Source organism: Centrocercus urophasianus, unplaced genomic scaffold, assembly GCF_019232065.1.
Source record: "Centrocercus urophasianus isolate 14NV4802_14NV808 unplaced genomic scaffold, USGS_Curo_1.0 seq_35, whole genome shotgun sequence".
NCBI classification, from domain to species: domain Eukaryota; kingdom Metazoa; phylum Chordata; class Aves; order Galliformes; family Phasianidae; genus Centrocercus; species Centrocercus urophasianus.
Window position 1 is genome coordinate 1,075,765 of NW_024884922.1, and position 8,066 is coordinate 1,083,830.

The following is an 8,066-nucleotide window of genomic DNA, read 5'->3' on the forward strand; positions in this document are numbered from 1 at the left end:
GCAGGTCTTAATCAACTTCAATGCTTCAACCTTTCACTCTCTGTTTGTTCCACTTTGACCTGTGATGTTATCTGGACAGAAAAGCTTGGTGGTTTAGTTTAGCCTGATCAAAACTTTGGTGAGAAATGTCTAGAGAACCGTGGAAAAGAAGAATGTGATGGATATGCTTGGCTCCTACACTTGACATAAGTCTTCTTGGATCATGAACAACAGGAGGCCTTGATGAGACTGTTCTCTGAACTGGATAGCTCAGTAATAGAGCTCACGGCCATGACTGTAAGCAAAGAGGCTACAGTTCTAGAACAGGTGATCCACTGAAACCTCTTAAGGAAAAATAACAAGTTGCTGAAACAGGTCAAAAATAATATGGTAAAATTATGGCTACAAGCCAGCGACTACAAGTTATCAACATAGCAGTCAGAGAAGACCAACTCTGAGCTATTCTTGCTGAAGCAGTTGGCTGCCCAGCACTTATCTCCCTTTGGTTAGGGTGCTTCTTGAGGATACTTTTCAAGGCTGAGATTCTTACTATGCCTGTTGGTGGGTGAAACTTTAGTCTTTAAAGCTACCTGTTTTTGCTAGAACTTAGCGACTTAATGCAGTGTGTTAATCACTGTGACTCTTGCTATCGTAGTGGATTCATGCTATCAGTCTACTTTCTATATTAAGCCAATTTGATGCTATATCACCAGAACTGTGCAAGTGTTGGATATCTCCTGTGTCAGAGGAGGAGGCAGATAGTTTCAAAGGGTTGAGAAGCAGCTCAATTTTGACTTGTAATTCAGTGTTGTGGCGAACAACAGTGTTGCAATCTGTGGCTGCATAAATGGGGGAACGAGGAGTCGAAATAGTCCTACGTCTTTATGATTGATGTATCAGTGCTTGGTCCTGATCCAGCACCCACATTTTGTAATGGCTATTAAAAACAGCATGAAATAAAATGCCTCACAGTGAAAATCTTCTGCTGTATTAACAGGTGATCTTACCGAAAAAGGAGATAGAATGGGAGCTTGTTTACAGCCTGTAAATACGACTATATGGAAGAAAAAAAGATCTTAAAGTGTTCTTTTATATGCAAGAGCACAAATCCAAAGGGGGAAAACCTCTGTATCACCTCTGTGCATAGATTTCAGCCCTTTAGAGAAAAACTTTTGATATATGTAAATCCAGCATGAAGATCTTCCAGAGATGCACGCTTTAGTGGCAGGCAGGTTAGGGGCATTTCAGGCAGAGCTGGTAGAAATATGACAGACAGGAGAACAGAGGAAGATGATGAGTTAATGAGCCTTGCTGATGTCAAATCTGGTTTCTAGTGAGAGAGATGAAACTGGAGTGTGTTCAGATAAAAGAAACATCAAAGGTGGAAAAAACCCCAGTGGCACCGATTTCCAGAAACTCTTCAAGCAATGAGACCTTGGTATCTTGAGCAAGGAGTAATAAACACAACGATTCCCTGTAAAACAGTCACTGGGTGAATATGGGATGCTCTGTTGTTCGCAGGGTTTAACTGAGGGTATGAAGCAGGGAGCAGCCCTGGTCATAGGCACTGGGGAGGGGCAAGGAAAGTTGTGGTCAAAACCCATCATAGTAAATGGAATGGTTCCTGCTGATTTTACTGGGCTTTGAAAAAGGCTTTAGACACCAAACTGGGTTGTTTCCATCTGTATTTTCTCTCTATAATGTATACAAACCCTACTCCCACTCAGACGTGTGTGCACTGACGTGTAAATATCATATCCTCCCTTAGATTTTAAGGACACTTCCACTAGCAGACATGTGAGATGTGCAGCTCTGTATGAGGCCTGCCTTACCGGCAGGACTGTCTGTACCAACAACACCTTTCATCTCTCTTTGCATAACAAAGAGGACTCAGACCATTGTTTTCTCTCCCCTGAGGAGAGAATAGGGAATATTCTCTATTCCTGCCCTTCTCCCACTCCCCTCTGAAGCTTCTGATCTTTCTCAAATAGTTGAGCCAGTAGGAAATCCCAGTGGCAGCAGAAAGACAATCAGTGACAATCTATGATGGACAGATGAATGTGCAGTATTTTGTCCAGTAGGTGATTTTGTAGGGGAAAGGGAGAGAGAGGACATGGGTTGCTGTTTGATTGAAGCAGCTCTGAGCACTGGGGAGGTGTAGGACAGGGGAAGCTTAGGCCTTATCAGATACTAAAATGCTTTGGTCCCTTCTTGACAGAGTATCTAAAGTTGGGGAAGATTTGCTTCCATTTCCTGGGAAGCATTTCTGTGCCAGCACCTTCTCACCAGGATCTCAAGACAATGGAGCCTGACAAATTTATCTCTTTTTTTTGGTCAGAGCACAGTCTGGGGCTGTATTTGCAAAGGAATGTGAAGTGTTGCTGTTTCTTTTACATAACAACCATGACTCTTCATTAAAAATAAGTTTGTCCAGTAATCTAGGCCAGCAGGTCCTGTACATGTTTGTGGGATTCCACTTCTTCAAAGGCAAAATGAAGACAAACAGAGTGAACAAGCAATCTTTCTTGCAGATAGGACAAACATCTGTCTTGCTACATGCCAGAGACTAAATGATTTCTCCTAACTCTTTCAGGAACTGGGGCCATCTGACCAAAATGATCTTCTGCAATGCGTAATTGTGTCTATCTGAGCACGCCACCAAAGAACTGAGTAAATACAGCACTTGGAGATCAGATTCTATCTCTGTCAGAAAAAATTACACTGCAGGTTCCAATTTGTACGGAGGGACTCAACTGTTGTGCATGCCACCAAGACAGTTCCATAGGCACAGAACGTTAGATGCAGAGGTTTCTATCCCCAGGCTTCTGTCTTTTCTGGGGCACAAGAAAGCAATTGCTTCATAGCCCACTGCATTAAAGAATTAGGCTAGCTTTGCTTCCAAAGCTGCATGGTCTCATCTCCTTACTCCTCACAAACCTCTACCAGACTGGTAACCCACTGTTCCCAAACCCTCACACATATTTGCTCTTCTCTGGACTGCATATTGTTAAGAAATACATTTGGTTCCCACTTTTATTGATGTTAAAGAGAAGGCATCTCTCCCTCTCTATACATATCTGAAACTATGTTCTGAATCTTGTTCAGGCTCAGGTTCTTATGCGTGACTGCCTGAATGAAAAAAAAATCACTCTTGTTCCTAAACTGCAATGACATTTAAGTCGTTCCAAGCAATCAGACCTCTATGTCTTACTGGTTATGAGTGCTGATGTTCAAGTCGTTGCTATGATTGGACATTTGGTTGCTGCCATTGGGTACGCAGCCTTTTTGTTTTAGGACACTGCAGTTCATGGGAAGAGAAAGTTTCCTCCCACAGTTCTATAGCCACACTTTATGTCTGATTTTCTCCCCATGGAACAGGCTGTTGGGCCTCATTTTCAGAAACCTGTTTTACTGCATTGAGGAGTTCAAATTTTCTGTTCCAGTAGAACCAAGTAGGAAATATCAGAGCACAGAATAAGTTTTCATATCAGGTTTTTGCTGGAGACCTTCTGGGATGGTGTGGGCTTTCCAGAGAAAACATGAAAACTATTAGCAGGTGATTGCTGAAAGAGTAGTTGATTTTGGGCTCTGTGTAGGTCGAAAGGAGCTGTGAGTTTACAGCTCCAGGAAACTACAGAGCGTTTTGCAAACTTCAGTTAAGGACCCATCTTCCTGGATTTCTTGGATCCAAAGAGATGCAATTTTGGAAGAAGCTTGTAGGACTTCTTTCTAAAATCTAGATTCAATGTGGGAGCTTGTTCATGTTGCGGGAGCTCATTCCTCTCTGAAGAGGTAGACACATTAGTAGGGAGTGTTGGAGGATGCCTGTCTATCAAATCACTTTAAGTCTGAGGGTATGCTTAAGAGGTCAGGCATCTAAGGCACCATTAACTTCACGTGTGTAAAAGGATGCATTTAAGACTTTTTAAAAGGTTAATTTTCCCCCTGCTCTTTCTATTGTGTTATTGAGTCTATGGTGGGCTACTTACACACAGCACAACTGTCCGACATACTGTGTGGTTAGAAGTTTTTGAGAAGTGTGACGTGGTGTCTTCACTCTTCCAAGCAAAAATGGTCCAATGCTATACTTGTGGTTTGATTTAACTGCCATCTGATCTCAAACTTTTACCAGGTTTTGTGGTCTCAGACCTTGAAGGCTCAAGAAATTTTTAGACATTAGCACAGAAATTTTTTTTTCCTAAAATGGGAGTTGAGATCCTCAATATTCATGTGATGGCAAGAGCAGTGTTCTAGTAAATGCATAATGATATTGTGAAATTCATCCTATTACTGAAACTGACCGTACTACAAATTACACACCAAAGTTCCAGGAAGCTGCCAAAACTACTAACAGGTACCACTTGCCATGAATGTCTGCCAATTGAAAGCACATGGTGCTTAGGGCAGTGATGACCTACCGGAAATAGAAAAGCAACATAGGGTAGAAGTAGACCTGGTCATTAATGGAAGTTATTCAAGCATCTCCATTTCAAGCTTGTCTTCTCTCCAATTTTATTTAGAAACTCCTGCTTGTGGGCTCCATTCACATCCCCTGGTGGGAGAGGTTAATGGGCAGTTGTGACAGATAGCTGTGGAAATCTCTGGTTTACAGCCAGATGGTTGAATTTCAGTCCCTATAGAAATCCTAATCAGTCTGCATCAGAAACAACCTGTGCATCTTGCATGTGTCTTTCTCTGCTGCCTTTTGTAAATAATTATTACTTTTTTTCTGGGGTTTTGTGGCCAGTTAAGCAAAAAAAGAATGTCGAAAAAACAAGAAGCAAAAAAAGTAAGTTGAAAGTCTATGACAGTTAGAGACGGAGGCAACAAAAGGAGCCTTGTTATTGTGGTCTATTGCAGGGTGCCTGATCAACCAGAGCCTGCTGATGAAACCTTCTTCCTCCAGCTACAGGAGGAATGTTTGCAGGCTCTCATCCTGCTGGGGCACTTCTATCATGATGTCTGGCAGAAAAGTAACATAGCGAGCTGCAGGTGATCCAGGAGGCTCTTGGAATGTATCAAGGCTGACTACCTGAGCCAGGTAACAGAGCCCCATGAGGGGTGATGCAGTGCTAGGCCTCTTTCTTACCAATGCTAGTGAACTTTCTGTTGATATCAGGATTGGAGGTTGCCTAGGCTGTAGTGACCATGCAGTAGTGGAGTTCACACTCTTGAGGAATACTGGACAGGCAGAGTAAAATTAGGAAGATTAGTTTTAGGAAAGCGACATTTCAGCTCTCAAGGGAATTAGTCGACAAAAACCCCGGGGAATTTGTCCTTAAGGACAAGGAAGCAGAGTGGAGCAGATCTGGCAGATCTTTAAGGAAGCTTTCCTTAGGGCACAAGAGCACTCCATCCCCACATGGATAAAGTCAGGAAGGGAAGGCAAGAGGCCAGTGTGGATGAATGAGGACCTGCTGTTCAATCTGGACAGCCAGGCGCAGGCAGAGGGAGCAGGGGCAGGTAACATGGGTGGAGTAGGGATGCTGCCAGGCTGTGCAGGGATGGTGTCAGGAAGGCCAAGGCCCAACTGGATTCAGCAAGGGGCATAAAGAAGAAAGGCTTCTATAGGTACGTCAGCTGGAGAAGAAAGTCCAGAAGGGCATTCTGCCTCAGTGAGAAATACAGGCAGACTAGTAATAACAACCAAGGAGAAGGCCTATATATTCAACAACTTTTTTGCCTCAGTCTTCACTAATGACTGCTCTACACACAGCCCTAGAGTGGAGGGTTTGGAAGATGGGAACTGGGAGAGCAATGCTATTGCTGGTGTAAGCAAAGATCACATTCACAGAATCACAGAAATCACAGAATCACAGAAACCACAGAATCACAGAAACACCAAGGTCGGAAAAAACCTACGAGATCATCCAGTCCAACCATCCACCCATCACCAATAGTTCTCACTAAACCGTGTCCCTCAACACAAAGTCTAAACATTCCTTGAACACCTCCAGGGTTGGTGACTCCACCAGCTCCCTGGGCAGCCCATTCCAGTGCCTGAAGAGTATTATTTCCTAACGTTCAGCCTAAATCTCCCCTGGCACAGCAACTGCCTGAGGAAGATGAACGTCTGTAAGTCTGTAGGTCCTGATGAGAAGCATCTCAGAGTCCTGAGGGAATCAACTAATGTGATCTCCAAGTAACACTTGATGATATTTGAAAAGTGTAGGTGGTCAGGTGAAGTTCCTGATGTCCAGAAGAAAGACAGCATGGAAGACAGGGAGGTGATATGAGATATCTGGCATGGCTTCCCAAGGGCAGGTCCTGCCTGACCAACCTTGTTGCCGTTTATGATGGTGTGTCAGTGGACAACAGAAGAGACACCAATGTAATCTATCTGGACTTTTGACATGATGCCCTATAACATCCTTCTCTCTAAATTGGAAATACATGGATTTGGTGGGTGGACTGTTTGATGAATGAGTAACAAGTTACAAGATTGTAGTCAGAGTGGTGGCTAATGGCACAACGTTCAGATAGAGATCAGCAATGAGTGGTGTCCCTCGAAGGTCAGTGCTGGGGCCAGTGCTCTTCAGTGTCTTCATCGATTACTTCCACAGTAGGGTCAAGGGCACTCTCAGCAAGTTTGAAGATGATAGCAGGCAGTGTGGTGTAGTTACATGCTCGAGGGACAGGATGCCATCTTGAGGGACCACACGTGCTGGGCAGTGCGCCCAGGGGAACCTCCTGAGGCTCAACACATCCAAGCGCGAGGCGTCGCACCCGGGTCGTGGCAACCCCCGCTGCCAGTACGAGCCGGGGGACGTCGGGACAGAGCACGGCCCTGCCGGAAAGGACCTGGGCGTCCATCTCAAATGACTCTGTGATTTGTGATAATGATGATGGGACAGAACATCCAGAGGAAGACTCTGATGCTGTTTAGGAGAGTCCGGAATAGAAGGGGAAGGATTGATGGGATCACCGAGGTGTATGTGTTGCATTCCCAGTAAATATGTATCCCTTCTCATACTTGAAGGGACTTTTTACATGATCTGATAATGATAGGGCAAGGAGAATGGCTTTAAACAAAAAGAGTGGAGATTTAGGTTAGATTAGATGGTAGGAGGAAATTCTTTTCTAACTTGTTCCTGTTATTTTATTGTAAATTAAGTTTTCTTACAATCTGTTCAACTCAGATTTGGAAATAGGTTGTAAAACATGGACTTCCATCTCTGTCTTGGCTCAAGAGAGTTGTTTTCTCCTACACTGAAGAGTAGGCTTGAAAACATAAGGATGCCTCCTCTTGCAGTTTGTCTGTAGTGAGCCTCTAACAAAGATACCTTGTACATTTTTCCTTCCTCATATTCTCATTTCTGTTGGCAATTTTAAGAAATCTGATTTTAGTAAGCAGCTAATAAGTAATTTAGTGATCATACGACTTTGTTATGCTATGCCACTAAGATATAAAGCAACCAATGGCTTTGGGCTTCTGGTGATTACTATTATCATTATATTTTACTTATTTAAAGAAAATTCAAAATACTACTTTATGTTATTAAATTCCTTATACAGCATCACTTGACTCTCTAGGAGCTAGAGGAGGAGCAGGCTGGTGGATTCAGCAAGAGACAATAAAATGGTACAACAGAAATTAGCAGAAGGTGGGATAGAAGCTATTTTTTGGATGTGTCTTGTGGAGAAATGCAGTGACTGCAGGCAGAAATCATGACCTCACATTCTTGGCAGGTTAGATGTTAGTGAAATGGAGGCTGTGGTCCAAAGAAGTTGAAAAATAACTTGGTGAATTTATTAAAAATGAAAACAGCCAAAGAGGAGAGTAGAAGGACTGAAGTAGAACAATGTGCCTCATCCAAGGCCAGAAATTCGGGTGGTTTTGCAGAGCAGATACGGGTTCCAGTAGCTAGTGCTGCTTTCAGACTAGCCTGCTGAATGCCCCGTTCAAGTCCCTGGGTACCAAGCAGAAGCGTCTCAAGTGGTACCTTGAGTTCCTGGGTCAAAGCTACATTCTCAAAGAAGAACTCTGAACCTGTACTAACTGGAGGTTGGTCAAAGACAGCAAGCACTGCACTTCCCTATGTATTAAGTGATTCCTCCCTTGCCAGTAATTTCAGCTTACAGCTCTC